This window comes from Anomaloglossus baeobatrachus, chromosome 11 (assembly GCF_048569485.1).
Source record: "Anomaloglossus baeobatrachus isolate aAnoBae1 chromosome 11, aAnoBae1.hap1, whole genome shotgun sequence".
NCBI classification, from domain to species: Eukaryota; Metazoa; Chordata; class Amphibia; order Anura; family Aromobatidae; genus Anomaloglossus; species Anomaloglossus baeobatrachus.
This window is the reverse complement of record NC_134363.1, coordinates 191,735,879-191,749,891: the sequence shown is the minus strand read 5'-3', so window position 1 is coordinate 191,749,891 and position 14,013 is coordinate 191,735,879.

Genomic DNA, 14,013 nt, shown 5'->3' with positions numbered 1-14,013 from the left:
CTGGTGCTGATGTCTCTGGCGCTGCTGTCCCTGGTGCTGATGTCTCTGGTGCTGATGTCCCTGGTTCTGCTGTCCCTGGTGCTGATGTCCCTGGTGCTGCTGTCCCTGGTGCTGCTGTCCCTGGTGCTGATGTCTCTGGTGCTGCTGTCTCTGGTGCTGCTGTCCCTGGTGCTGATGTCTCTGGTGCTGCTGTCCCTGGTGCTGATGTCCCTGGTGCTGATGTCTCTGGTGCTGCTGTCTATGGTGCTGCTGTCCCTGGTGCTGCTGTCCCTGGTGCTGCTGTCTCTGGTGCTGCTGTCCCTGGTGCTGCTGTCCCTGGTGCTGATGTCTCTGGTGCTGATGTCCCTGGTGCTGCTGTCCCTGGTGCTGCTGTCCCTGGTGCTGCTGTCTCTGGTGCTGCTGTCTCTGGTGCTGCTGTCCCTGGTGCTGATGTCTCTGGTGCTGCTGTCTCTGGTGCTGCTGTCTCTGGTGCTGCTGTCCCTGGTGCTACTGTCCCTGGTGCAGATGTCTCTGGTGCTGATGTCCCTGGTGCTGCTGCCCCTGGTGCTGCTGTCCCTGGTGCTCATGTCCCTGGTGCTGCTGTCCCTGGTGCTGCTGTCCCTGGTGCTGCTGTCTCTGGTGCTGCTGTCTCTGGTGCTGCTGTCCCTGGTGTTGATGTCCCTGGTGCTGATGTCTCTGGTGCTGCTGTCCCTGGTGCTGATGTCCCTGGCTCTGATGTCCCTGGTGCTGCTGTCTCTGGTGCTGATGTCCCTGGTGCTGATGTCTCTGTTACTGATGTCCCTAGTGCTGCTGTCCCTGGTGCTGATGTACCAGCCCTGCTGTCCCTGGTGCTGCTGTCCCTGGTGCTGATGTCCCTGGCTCTGATTTCCCTGGTGCTGATGTCTCTGGTGCTGCTGTCCCTGGTGCTGATGTCCCTGGTGCTGATGTCCCTGGTGCTGATGTCCCTGGCTCTGATGTCCCTGGTGCTGCTGTCTCTGGCGCTGCTGTCTCTGGTGCTGCTGTCCCTGGTGCTGATGTCTCTGGTGCTGATGTCTCTGGTGCTGATGTCTCTGGCGCTGATGTCTCTGGTGCTGATGTCTCTGGTGCTGCTGTCCCTGGTGCTGATGTCTCTGGCGCTGATGTCCCTGGTGCTGCTGTCCCTGGTGCTGATGTCCCTGGTGCTGCTGTCCCTGGTGCTGATGTCTCTGGTGCTGATGTCCCTGGTGCTGCTGTCCCTGGTGCTGATGTCTCTGGTGCTGATGTCTCTGGTGCTGATGTCTCTGGTGCTGCTGTCCCTGGTGCTGATGTCTCTGGCGCTGATGTCTCTGGCGCTGATGTCTCTGGTGCTGATGTCTCTGGTGCTGCTGTCCCTGGTGCTGATGTCTCTGGTGCTGATGTCTCTGGTGCTGATGTCTCTGGTGCTGATGTCTCTGGTGCTGCTGTCCCTGGTGCTGATGTCTCTGGCGCTGATGTCTCTGGCGCTGATGTCTCTGGTGCTGATGTCTCTGGCGCTGATGTCTCTGGTGCTGATGTCTCTGGTGCTGCTGTCTCTGGTGCTGATGTCTCTGGCGCTGATGTCTCTGGTGCTGCTGTCCCTGGTGCTGATGTCTCTGGCGCTGATGTCTCTGGTGCTGATGTCTCTGGTGCTGATGTCCCTTGTGCTGCTGTCCCTGGTGCTGATGTCTCTGGTGCTGATGTCTCTGGTGCTGATGTCTCTGGTGCTGCTGTCCCTGGTGCTGATGTCTCTGGTGCTGCTGTCCCTGGTGCTGATGTCTCTGGTGCTGCAGTCTCTGGTGCTGATGTCCCTGGTGCTGATGTCTCTGGTGCTGATGTCCCTGGTGCTGCTGTCTCTGGTGCTGATGTCCCTGGTGCTGATGTCTCTGGTGCTGATGTCTCTGGTGCTGATGTCTCTGGTGCTGCTGTCCCTGGTGCTGATGTCTCTGGTGCTGCTGTCTCTGGTGCTGATGTCCCTGGTGCTGATGTCTCTGGTGCTGATGTCTCTGGTGCTGCTGTCTCTGGTGCTGCTGTCCCTGGTGCTGCTGTCCCTGGTGCAGATGTCTCTGGTGCTGATGTCCCTGGTGCTGATGTCTCTGGCGCTGATGTCTCTGGTGCTGATGTCTCTGGTGCTGATGTCCCTTGTGCTGCTGTCCCTGGTGCTGATGTCTCTGGTGCTGATGTCTCTGGTGCTGATGTCTCTGGTGCTGCTGTCCCTGGTGCTGATGTCTCTGGTGCTGCTGTCCCTGGTGCTGATGTCTCTGGTGCTGCTGTCTCTGGTGCTGATGTCCCTGGTGCTGATGTCTCTGGTGCTGATGTCCCTGGTGCTGCTGTCTCTGGTGCTGATGTCCCTGGTGCTGATGTCTCTGGTGCTGATGTCTCTGGTGCTGATGTCTCTGGTGCTGCTGTCCCTGGTGCTGCTGTCCCTGGTGCTGATGTCTCTGGTGCTGCTGTCCCTGGTGCTGATGTCTCTGGCGCTGATGTCTCTGGTGCTGATGTCCCTGGTGCTGATGTCCCTGGTGCTGCTGTCCCTGGTGCTGATGTCTCTGGTGCTGATGTCCCTGGTGCTGCTGTCCCTGGTGCTGATGTCTCTGGTGCTGCTGTCTCTGGTGCTGCTGTCCCTGGTGCTGCTGTCCCTGGTGCTGCTGTCTCTGGTGCTGCTGTCCCTGGTGCTGCTGTCCCTGGTGCTGATGTCTCTGGTGCTGATGTCCCTGGTGCTGCTGTCCCTGGTGCTGCTGTCCCTGGTGCTGCTGTCTCTGGTGCTGCTGTCTCTGGTGCTGCTGTCCCTGGTGCTGATGTCTCTGGTGCTGCTGTCTCTGGTGCTGCTGTCTCTGGTGCTGCTGTCCCTGGTGCTGCTGTCCCTGGTGCAGATGTCTCTGGTGCTGATGTCCCTGGTGCTGCTGTCCCTGGTGCTGCTGTCCCTGGTGCTCATGTCCCTGGTGCTGCTGTCCCTGGTGCTGCTGTCCCTGGTGCTGCTGTCTCTGGTGCTGCTGTCTCTGGTGCTGCTGTCCCTGGTGTTGATGTCCCTGGTGCTGATGTCTCTGGTGCTGCTGTCCCTGGTGCTGATGTCTCTGGTGCTGATGTCCCTGGTGCTGATGTCTCTGGTGCTGATGTCCCTGGTGCTGATGTCCCTGGTGCTGATGTCCCTGGCTCTGATGTCCCTGGTGCTGCTGTCTCTGGCGCTGCTGTCTCTGGTGCTGCTGTCTCTGGCACTGCTGTCTCTGGTGCTGCTATCCCTGGTGCTGATGTCCCTGGTGCTGATGTCTCTGGTGCTGCTGTCCCTGGTGCTGCTGTCCCTGGTGCTGCTGTCCCTGGTGCTGATGTCCCTGGCTCTGATGTCCCTGGTGCTGCTGTCCCTGGTGCTGATGTCCCTGGCTCTGATGTCTCTGGTGCTGAGGTCCCTGGTGCTGATGTCTCTGGTGCTGATGTCTCTGGTGCTGATGTCCCTGGTGCTGATGTCTCTGGTGCTGATGTCTCTGGTGCTGATGTCTCTGGTGCTGATGTCCCTGGTGCTGATGTCTCTGGTGCTGATGTCCCTGGTGCTGCTGTATCTGGTGCTGATGTCCCTGGTGCTGATGTCCCTGGTGCTGATGTCCCTGGTGCTGATGTCTCTGGTGCTGATGTCCCTGGTGCTGATGTCTCTGGTGCTGATGTCTCTGGTGCTGATGTCTCTGGTGCTGATGTCTCTGGTGCTGATGTCCCTGGTGCTAATGTCTCTGGTGCTGATGTCCCTGGTGCTGATGTCTCTGGTGCTGATGTCTCTGGTGCTGATGTCTCTGGTGCTGATGTCTCTGGCGCTGCTGTCCCTGGTGCTGATGTCTCTGGTGCTGATGTCCCTGGTTCTGCTGTCCCTGGTGCTGATGTCCCTGGTGCTGCTGTCCCTGGTGCTGCTGTCCCTGGTGCTGATGTCTCTGGTGCTGCTGTCTCTGGTGCTGCTGTCCCTGGTGCTGATGTCTCTGGTGCTGCTGTCCCTGGTGCTGATGTCCCTGGTGCTGATGTCTCTGGTGCTGCTGTCTCTGGTGCTGCTGTCCCTGGTGCTGCTGTCCCTGGTGCTGCTGTCTCTGGTGCTGCTGTCCCTGGTGCTGCTGTCCCTGGTGCTGATGTCTCTGGTGCTGATGTCCCTGGTGCTGCTGTCCCTGGTGCTGCTGTCCCTGGTGCTGCTGTCTCTGGTGCTGCTGTCTCTGGTGCTGCTGTCCCTGGTGCTGATGTCTCTGGTGCTGCTGTCTCTGGTGCTGCTGTCTCTGGTGCTGCTGTCCCTGGTGCTGCTGTCCCTGGTGCAGATGTCTCTGGTGCTGATGTCCCTGGTGCTGCTGTCCCTGGTGCTGCTGTCCCTGGTGCTCATGTCCCTGGTGCTGCTGTCCCTGGTGCTGCTGTCCCTGGTGCTGCTGTCTCTGGTGCTGCTGTCTCTGGTGCTGCTGTCCCTGGTGTTGATGTCCCTGGTGCTGATGTCTCTGGTGCTGCTGTCCCTGGTGCTGATGTCTCTGGCGCTGATGTCTCTGGCGCTGATGTCTCTGGCGCTGATGTCTCTGGCGCTGATGTCTCTGGTGCTGATGTCTCTGGTGCTGATGTCTCTGGTGCTGATGTCTCTGGCGCTGATGTCTCTGGTGCTGCTGTCCCTGGTGCTGATGTCTCTGGCGCTGATGTCTCTGGTGCTGATGTCTCTGGTGCTGATGTCTCTGGTGCTGATGTCCCTGGTGCTGCTGTCCCTGGTGCTGATGTCTCTGGTGCTGATGTCTCTGGTGCTGATGTCTCTGGTGCTGCTGTCCCTGGTGCTGATGTCTCTGGTGCTGCTGTCCCTGGTGCTGATGTCTCTGGTGCTGCTGTCTCTGGTGCTGATGTCCCTGGTGCTGATGTCTCTGGTGCTGCTGTCCCTGGTGCTGATGTCTCTGGCGCTGATGTCTCTGGTGCTGATGTCCCTGGTGCTGATGTCCCTGGTGCTGCTGTCCCTGGTGCTGATGTCTCTGGTGCTGATGTCCCTGGTGCTGCTGTCCCTGGTGCTGATGTCTCTGGTGCTGCTGTCTCTGGTGCTGCTGTCCCTGGTGCTGCTGTCCCTGGTGCTGCTGTCTCTGGTGCTGCTGTCCCTGGTGCTGCTGTCCCTGGTGCTGATGTCTCTGGTGCTGATGTCCCTGGTGCTGCTGTCCCTGGTGCTGCTGTCCCTGGTGCTGCTGTCCCTGGTGCTGCTGTCTCTGGTGCTGCTGTCCCTGGTGCTGATGTCTCTGGTGCTGCTGTCTCTGGTGCTGCTGTCTCTGGTGCTGCTGTCCCTGGTGCTGCTGTCCCTGGTGCAGATGTCTCTGGTGCTGATGTCCCTGGTGCTGCTGTCCCTGGTGCTGCTGTCCCTGGTGCTCATGTCCCTGGTGCTGCTGTCCCTGGTGCTGCTGTCCCTGGTGCTGCTGTCTCTGGTGCTGCTGTCTCTGGTGCTGCTGTCCCTGGTGTTGATGTCCCTGGTGCTGATGTCTCTGGTGCTGCTGTCCCTGGTGCTGATGTCTCTGGTGCTGATGTCCCTGGTGCTGATGTCTCTGGTGCTGATGTCCCTGGTGCTGATGTCCCTGGTGCTGATGTCCCTGGCTCTGATGTCCCTGGTGCTGCTGTCTCTGGCGCTGCTGTCTCTGGTGCTGCTGTCTCTGGCACTGCTGTCTCTCGTGCTGCTATCCCTGGTGCTGATGTCCCTGGTGCTGATGTCTCTGGTGCTGCTGTCCCTGGTGCTGCTGTCCCTGGTGCTGCTGTCCCTGGTGCTGATGTCCCTGGCTCTGATGTCCCTGGTGCTGCTGTCCCTGGTGCTGATGTCCCTGGCTCTGATGTCTCTGGTGCTGAGGTCCCTGGTGCTGATGTCTCTGGTGCTGATGTCTCTGGTGCTGATGTCCCTGGTGCTGATGTCTCTGGTGCTGATGTCTCTGGTGCTGATGTCTCTGGTGCTGATGTCCCTGGTGCTGATGTCTCTGGTGCTGATGTCCCTGGTGCTGCTGTCTCTGGTGCTGATGTCCCTGGTGCTGATGTCCCTGGTGCTGATGTCCCTGGTGCTGATGTCTCTGGTGCTGATGTCCCTGGTGCTGATGTCTCTGGTGCTGATGTCTCTGGTGCTGATGTCTCTGGTGCTGATGTCTCTGGTGCTGATGTCCCTGGTGCTGATGTCTCTGGTGCTGATGTCCCTGGTGCTGATGTCTCTGGTGCTGATGTCTCTGGTGCTGATGTCTCTGGTGCTGATGTCTCTGGCGCTGCTGTCCCTGGTGCTGATGTCTCTGGTGCTGATGTCCCTGGTTCTGCTGTCCCTGGTGCTGATGTCCCTGGTGCTGCTGTCCCTGGTGCTGCTGTCCCTGGTGCTGATGTCTCTGGTGCTGCTGTCTCTGGTGCTGCTGTCCCTGGTGCTGATGTCTCTGGTGCTGCTGTCCCTGGTGCTGATGTCCCTGGTGCTGATGTCTCTGGTGCTGCTGTCTATGGTGCTGCTGTCCCTGGTGCTGCTGTCCCTGGTGCTGCTGTCTCTGGTGCTGCTGTCCCTGGTGCTGCTGTCCCTGGTGCTGATGTCTCTGGTGCTGATGTCCCTGGTGCTGCTGTCCCTGGTGCTGCTGTCCCTGGTGCTGCTGTCTCTGGTGCTGCTGTCTCTGGTGCTGCTGTCCCTGGTGCTGATGTCTCTGGTGCTGCTGTCTCTGGTGCTGCTGTCTCTGGTGCTGCTGTCCCTGGTGCTACTGTCCCTGGTGCAGATGTCTCTGGTGCTGATGTCCCTGGTGCTGCTGCCCCTGGTGCTGCTGTCCCTGGTGCTCATGTCCCTGGTGCTGCTGTCCCTGGTGCTGCTGTCCCTGGTGCTGCTGTCTCTGGTGCTGCTGTCTCTGGTGCTGCTGTCCCTGGTGTTGATGTCCCTGGTGCTGATGTCTCTGGTGCTGCTGTCCCTGGTGCTGATGTCCCTGGCTCTGATGTCCCTGGTGCTGCTGTCTCTGGTGCTGATGTCCCTGGTGCTGATGTCTCTGTTACTGATGTCCCTAGTGCTGCTGTCCCTGGTGCTGATGTACCAGCCCTGCTGTCCCTGGTGCTGCTGTCCCTGGTGCTGATGTCCCTGGCTCTGATTTCCCTGGTGCTGATGTCTCTGGTGCTGCTGTCCCTGGTGCTGATGTCCCTGGTGCTGATGTCCCTGGTGCTGATGTCCCTGGCTCTGATGTCCCTGGTGCTGCTGTCTCTGGCGCTGCTGTCTCTGGTGCTGCTGTCTCTGGCACTGCTGTCTCTGGTGCTGCTGTCCCTGGTGCTGATGTCTCTGGTGCTGCTGTCCCTGGTGCTGATGTCTCTGGTGCTGCTGTCCCTGGTGCTGCTGTCCCTGGTGCTGCTGTCCCTGGTGCTGATGTCCCTGGCTCTGATGTCCCTGGTGCTGCTGTCCCTGGTGCTGATGTCCCTGGCTCTGATGTCTCTGGTGCTGATGTCTCTGGTGCTGATATCTCTGGTGCTGATGTCTCTGGTGCTGATGTCCCTGGTGCTGATGTCTCTGGTGCTGATGTCTCTGGTGCTGATGTCTCTGGTGCTGATGTCCCTGGTGCTGATGTCTCTGGTGCTGATGTCCCTGGTGCTGCTGTCTCTGGTGCTGATGTCCCTGGTGCTGATGTCCCTGGTGCTGATGTCTCTGGTGCTGATGTCCCTGGTGCTGATGTCTCTGGTGCTGATGTCTCTGGTGCTGATGTCTCTGGTGCTGATGTCTCTGGTGCTGATGTCCCTGGCGCTGATGTCTCTGGTGCTGATGTCCCTGGTGCTGATGTCTCTGGTGCTGATGTCCCTGGTGCTGATGTCCCTGGTGCTGATGTCTCTGGTGCTGATGTCTCTGGTGCTGCTGTCCCTGGTGCTGCTGTCCCTGGTGCTGATGTCTCTGGTGCTGCTGTCTCTGGTGCTGCTGTCCCTGGTGCTGCTGTCTCTGGTGCTGCTGTCCCTGGTGCTGCTGTCCCTGGTGCTGATGTCTCTGGTGCTGATGTCCCTGGTGCTGCTGTCCCTGGTGCTGCTGTCCCTGGTGCTGCTGTCTCTGGTGCTGCTGTCTCTGGTGCTGCTGTCCCTGGTGCTGATGTCTCTGGTGCTGCTGTCTCTGGTGCTGCTGTCTCTGGTGCTGCTGTCCCTGGTGCTGCTGTCCCTGGTGCAGATGTCTCTGGTGCTGATGTCTCTGGTGCTGATGTCCCTGGTGCTGCTGTCCCTGGTGCTGCTGTCCCTGGTGCTCATGTCCCTGGTGCTGCTGTCCCTGGTGCTGCTGTCCCTGGTGCTGCTGTCTCTGGTGCTGCTGTCTCTGGTGCTGCTGTCCCTGGTGTTGATGTCCCTGGTGCTGATGTCTCTGGTGCTGCTGTCCCTGGTGCTGATGTCTCTGGCGCTGATGTCTCTGGCGCTGATGTCTCTGGCGCTGATGTCTCTGGCGCTGATGTCTCTGGTGCTGATGTCTCTGGTGCTGATGTCTCTGGTGCTGATGTCTCTGGTGCTGATGTCTCTGGCGCTGATGTCTCTGGTGCTGCTGTCCCTGGTGCTGATGTCTCTGGTGCTGATGTCTCTGGTGCTGATGTCTCTGGTGCTGATGTCTCTGGTGCTGATGTCCCTGGTGCTGCTGTCCCTGGTGCTGATGTCTCTGGTGCTGATGTCTCTGGTGCTGATGTCTCTGGTGCTGCTGTCCCTGGTGCTGATGTCTCTGGTGCTGCTGTCCCTGGTGCTGATGTCTCTGGTGCTGCTGTCTCTGGTGCTGATGTCCCTGGTGCTGATGTCTCTGGTGCTGCTGTCCCTGGTGCTGATGTCTCTGGCGCTGATGTCTCTGGTGCTGATGTCCCTGGTGCTGATGTCCCTGGTGCTGCTGTCCCTGGTGCTGATGTCTCTGGTGCTGATGTCCCTGGTGCTGCTGTCCCTGGTGCTGATGTCTCTGGTGCTGCTGTCTCTGGTGCTGCTGTCCCTGGTGCTGCTGTCCCTGGTGCTGCTGTCTCTGGTGCTGCTGTCCCTGGTGCTGCTGTCCCTGGTGCTGATGTCTCTGGTGCTGATGTCCCTGGTGCTGCTGTCCCTGGTGCTGCTGTCCCTGGTGCTGCTGTCTCTGGTGCTGCTGTCTCTGGTGCTGCTGTCCCTGGTGCTGATGTCTCTGGTGCTGCTGTCTCTGGTGCTGCTGTCTCTGGTGCTGCTGTCCCTGGTGCTGCTGTCCCTGGTGCAGATGTCTCTGGTGCTGATGTCCCTGGTGCTGCTGTCCCTGGTGCTGCTGTCCCTGGTGCTCATGTCCCTGGTGCTGCTGTCCCTGGTGCTGCTGTCCCTGGTGCTGCTGTCTCTGGTGCTGCTGTCTCTGGTGCTGCTGTCCCTGGTGTTGATGTCCCTGGTGCTGATGTCTCTGGTGCTGCTGTCCCTGGTGCTGATGTCTCTGGTGCTGATGTCCCTGGTGCTGATGTCTCTGGTGCTGATGTCCCTGGTGCTGATGTCCCTGGTGCTGATGTCCCTGGCTCTGATGTCCCTGGTGCTGCTGTCTCTGGCGCTGCTGTCTCTGGTGCTGCTGTCTCTGGCACTGCTGTCTCTGGTGCTGCTATCCCTGGTGCTGATGTCCCTGGTGCTGATGTCTCTGGTGCTGCTGTCCCTGGTGCTGCTGTCCCTGGTGCTGCTGTCCCTGGTGCTGATGTCCCTGGCTCTGATGTCCCTGGTGCTGCTGTCCCTGGTGCTGATGTCCCTGGCTCTGATGTCTCTGGTGCTGAGGTCCCTGGTGCTGATGTCTCTGGTGCTGATGTCTCTGGTGCTGATGTCCCTGGTGCTGATGTCTCTGGTGCTGATGTCTCTGGTGCTGATGTCTCTGGTGCTGATGTCCCTGGTGCTGATGTCTCTGGTGCTGATGTCCCTGGTGCTGCTGTCTCTGGTGCTGATGTCCCTGGTGCTGATGTCCCTGGTGCTGATGTCCCTGGTGCTGATGTCTCTGGTGCTGATGTCCCTGGTGCTGATGTCTCTGGTGCTGATGTCTCTGGTGCTGATGTCTCTGGTGCTGATGTCTCTGGTGCTGATGTCCCTGGTGCTGATGTCTCTGGTGCTGATGTCCCTGGTGCTGATGTCTCTGGTGCTGATGTCTCTGGTGCTGATGTCTCTGGTGCTGATGTCTCTGGCGCTGCTGTCCCTGGTGCTGATGTCTCTGGTGCTGATGTCCCTGGTTCTGCTGTCCCTGGTGCTGATGTCCCTGGTGCTGCTGTCCCTGGTGCTGCTGTCCCTGGTGCTGATGTCTCTGGTGCTGCTGTCTCTGGTGCTGCTGTCCCTGGTGCTGATGTCTCTGGTGCTGCTGTCCCTGGTGCTGATGTCCCTGGTGCTGATGTCTCTGGTGCTGCTGTCTCTGGTGCTGCTGTCCCTGGTGCTGCTGTCCCTGGTGCTGCTGTCTCTGGTGCTGCTGTCCCTGGTGCTGCTGTCCCTGGTGCTGATGTCTCTGGTGCTGATGTCCCTGGTGCTGCTGTCCCTGGTGCTGCTGTCCCTGGTGCTGCTGTCTCTGGTGCTGCTGTCTCTGGTGCTGCTGTCCCTGGTGCTGATGTCTCTGGTGCTGCTGTCTCTGGTGCTGCTGTCTCTGGTGCTGCTGTCCCTGGTGCTACTGTCCCTGGTGCAGATGTCTCTGGTGCTGATGTCCCTGGTGCTGCTGTCCCTGGTGCTGCTGTCCCTGGTGCTGCTGTCTCTGGTGCTGCTGTCTCTGGTGCTGCTGTCCCTGGTGCTGATGTCTCTGGTGCTGCTGTCTCTGGTGCTGCTGTCTCTGGTGCTGCTGTCCCTGGTGCTGATGTCTCTGGCGCTGATGTCTCTGGTGCTGATGTCCCTGGTGCTGATGTCCCTGGTGCTGATGTCCCTGGTGCTGATGTCTCTGGTGCTGATGTCCCTGGTGCTGCTGTCCCTGGTGCTGATGTCTCTGGTGCTGATGTCCCTGGTGCTGATGTCTCTGGTGCTGATGTCCCTGGTGCTGCTGTCCCTGGTGCTGATGTCTCTGGTGCTGCTGTCCCTGGTGCTGCTGTCTCTGGTGCTGCTGTCTCTGGTGCTGATGTCCCTGGTGCTGATGTCTCTGGTGCTGATGTCTCTGGTGCTGCTGTCCCTGGTGCTGATGTCTCTGGTGCTGATGTCTCTGGTGCTGATGTCTCTGGCGCTGATGTCTCTGGTGCTGATGTCTCTGGTGCTGCTGTCCCTGGTGCTGATGTCTCTGGCGCTGATGTCCCTGGTGCTGCTGTCCCTGGTGCTGATGTCCCTGGTGCTGCTGTCCCTGGTGCTGATGTCTCTGGTGCTGATGTCCCTGGTGCTGCTGTCCCTGGTGCTGATGTCTCTGGTGCTGATGTCTCTGGTGCTGATGTCTCTGGTGCTGCTGTCCCTGGTGCTGATGTCTCTTGTTCTGATGTCTCTGGTGCTGATGTCTCTGGTGCTGATGTCCCTGGTGCTGATGTCCCTGGTGCTGATGTCCCTGGTGCTGATGTCCCTGGTGCTGATATCTCTGGTGCTGATGTCTCTGGTGCTGATGTCCCTGGTGCTGATGTCTCTGGTGCTGATGTCCCTGGTGCTGATGTCTCTGGTGCTGATGTCCCTGGTGCTGATGTCCCTGGTGCTGATGTCTCTGGCGCTGATGTCTCTGGCGCTGATGTCTCTGGTGCTGATGTCCCTGGTGCTGATGTCCCTGGTGCTGATGTCCCTTGTGCTGATGTCCCTGGTGCTGATGTCCCTGGTGCTGATGTCTCTGGTGCTGATGTCCCTGGTGCTGATGTCCCTGGTGCTGATGTCCCTGGTGCTGATGTCTCTGGTGCTGATGTCTCTGGTGCTGATGTCCCTTGTGCTGATGTCCCTTGTGCTGATGTCTCTGGTGCTGATGTCCCTGGCTCTGTTGTCCCTGGTGCTGATGTCCCTGGTGCTGATGTCTCTGGTGCTGATGTCTCTGGCTCTGTTGTCCCTGGTGCTGATGTCCCTGGTGCTGATGTCTCTGGTGCTGATGTCTCTGGCTCTGTTGTCCCTGGTGCTGATGTCCCTGGTGCTGATGTCTCTGGTGCTGATGTCTCTGGTGCTGATGTCTCTGGCTCTGTTGTCCCTGGTGCTGATGTCTCTGGTGCTGCTGTCCCTGGTGCTGCTGTCTCTGGTGCTGCTGTCTCTGGTGCTGCTGTCTCTGGTGCTGCTGTCTCTGGTGCTGCTGTCCCTGGTGCTGATGTCTCTGGTGCTGCTGTCTCTGGTGCTGATGTCTCTGGTGCTGATGTCTCTGGTGCTGCTGTCTCTGGTGCTGATGTCTCTGGTGCTGATGTCTCTGGCGCTGATGTCTCTGGTGCTGCTGTCTCTGGTGCTGCTGTCCCTGGTGCTGCTGTCCCTGGTGCTGATGTCTCTGGTGCTGCTGTCCCTGCTGCTGTCACTGGTGCTGATGTCTCTGGTGCTGATGTCTCTGGTGCTGCTGTCTCTGGCTCTGTTGTCCCTGGTGCTTATGTCTCTGGTGCTGCTGTCTCTGGTGCTGCTGTCTCTGGTGCTGATGTCCCTGGTGCTGATGTCCCTGGTGCTGATGTCCCTGGTGCTGCTGTCTCTGGTGCTGATGTCTCTGGTGCTGATGTCTCTGGTGCTGCTGTCCCTGGTGCTTATGTCTCTGGTGCTCATGTCCCTGGTGCATATGTCTCTGGTGCTGATGTCCCTGGTGCTGATGTCCCTGGTGCTGATGTCCCTGGTGCTGATGTCTCTGGCGCTGATGTCTCTGGTGCTGCTGTCTCTGGTGCTGCTGTCCCTGGTGCTGCTGTCCCTGGTGCTGATGTCTCTGGTGCTGCTGTCCCTGCTGCTGTCACTGGTGCTGATGTCTCTGGTGCTGATGTCTCTGGTGCTGCTGTCTCTGGCTCTGTTGTCCCTGGTGCTTATGTCTCTGGTGCTGCTGTCTCTGGTGCTGCTGTCTCTGGTGCTGATGTCCCTGGTGCTGATGTCCCTGGTGCTGATGTCCCTGGTGCTGCTGTCTCTGGTGCTGATGTCTCTGGTGCTGATGTCTCTGGTGCTGCTGTCCCTGGTGCTTATGTCTCTGGTGCTCATGTCCCTGGTGCATATGTCTCTGGTGCTGATGTCCCTGGTGCTGATGTCCCTGGTGCTGATGTCTCTGGTGCTGATGTCCCTGGTGCTGATGTCTCTGGTGCTGATGTCTCTGGTGCTGATGTCTCTGGTGCTGATGTCTCTGGTGCTGATGTCCCTGGTGCTGATGTCTCTGGTGCTGATGTCCCTGGTGCTGATGTCTCTGGTGCTGATGTCTCTGGTGCTGATGTCTCTGGTGCTGATGTCTCTGGCGCTGCTGTCCCTGGTGCTGATGTCTCTGGTGCTGATGTCCCTGGTTCTGCTGTCCCTGGTGCTGATGTCCCTGGTGCTGCTGTCCCTGGTGCTGCTGTCCCTGGTGCTGATGTCTCTGGTGCTGCTGTCTCTGGTGCTGCTGTCCCTGGTGCTGATGTCTCTGGTGCTGCTGTCCCTGGTGCTGATGTCCCTGGTGCTGATGTCTCTGGTGCTGCTGTCTCTGGTGCTGCTGTCCCTGGTGCTGCTGTCCCTGGTGCTGCTGTCTCTGGTGCTGCTGTCCCTGGTGCTGCTGTCCCTGGTGCTGATGTCTCTGGTGCTGATGTCCCTGGTGCTGCTGTCCCTGGTGCTGCTGTCCCTGGTGCTGCTGTCTCTGGTGCTGCTGTCTCTGGTGCTGCTGTCCCTGGTGCTGATGTCTCTGGTGCTGCTGTCTCTGGTGCTGCTGTCTCTGGTGCTGCTGTCCCTGGTGCTACTGTCCCTGGTGCAGATGTCTCTGGTGCTGATGTCCCTGGTGCTGCTGCCCCTGGTGCTGCTGTCCCTGGTGCTCATGTCCCTGGTGCTGCTGTCCCTGGTGCTGCTGTCCCTGGTGCTGCTGTCTCTGGTGCTGCTGTCTCTGGTGCTGCTGTCCCTGGTGTTGATGTCCCTGGTGCTGATGTCTCTGGTGCTGCTGTCCCTGGTGCTGATGTCTCTGGCGCTGATGTCTCTGGCGCTGATGTCTCTGGTGCTGATGTCTCTGGCGCTGATGTCTCTGGTGCTGATGTCTCTGGTGCTGCTGTCTCTGGTGCTGATGTCTCTGGCGCTGATGTCTCTGGTGCTGCTGTCCCTGGTGCTGAT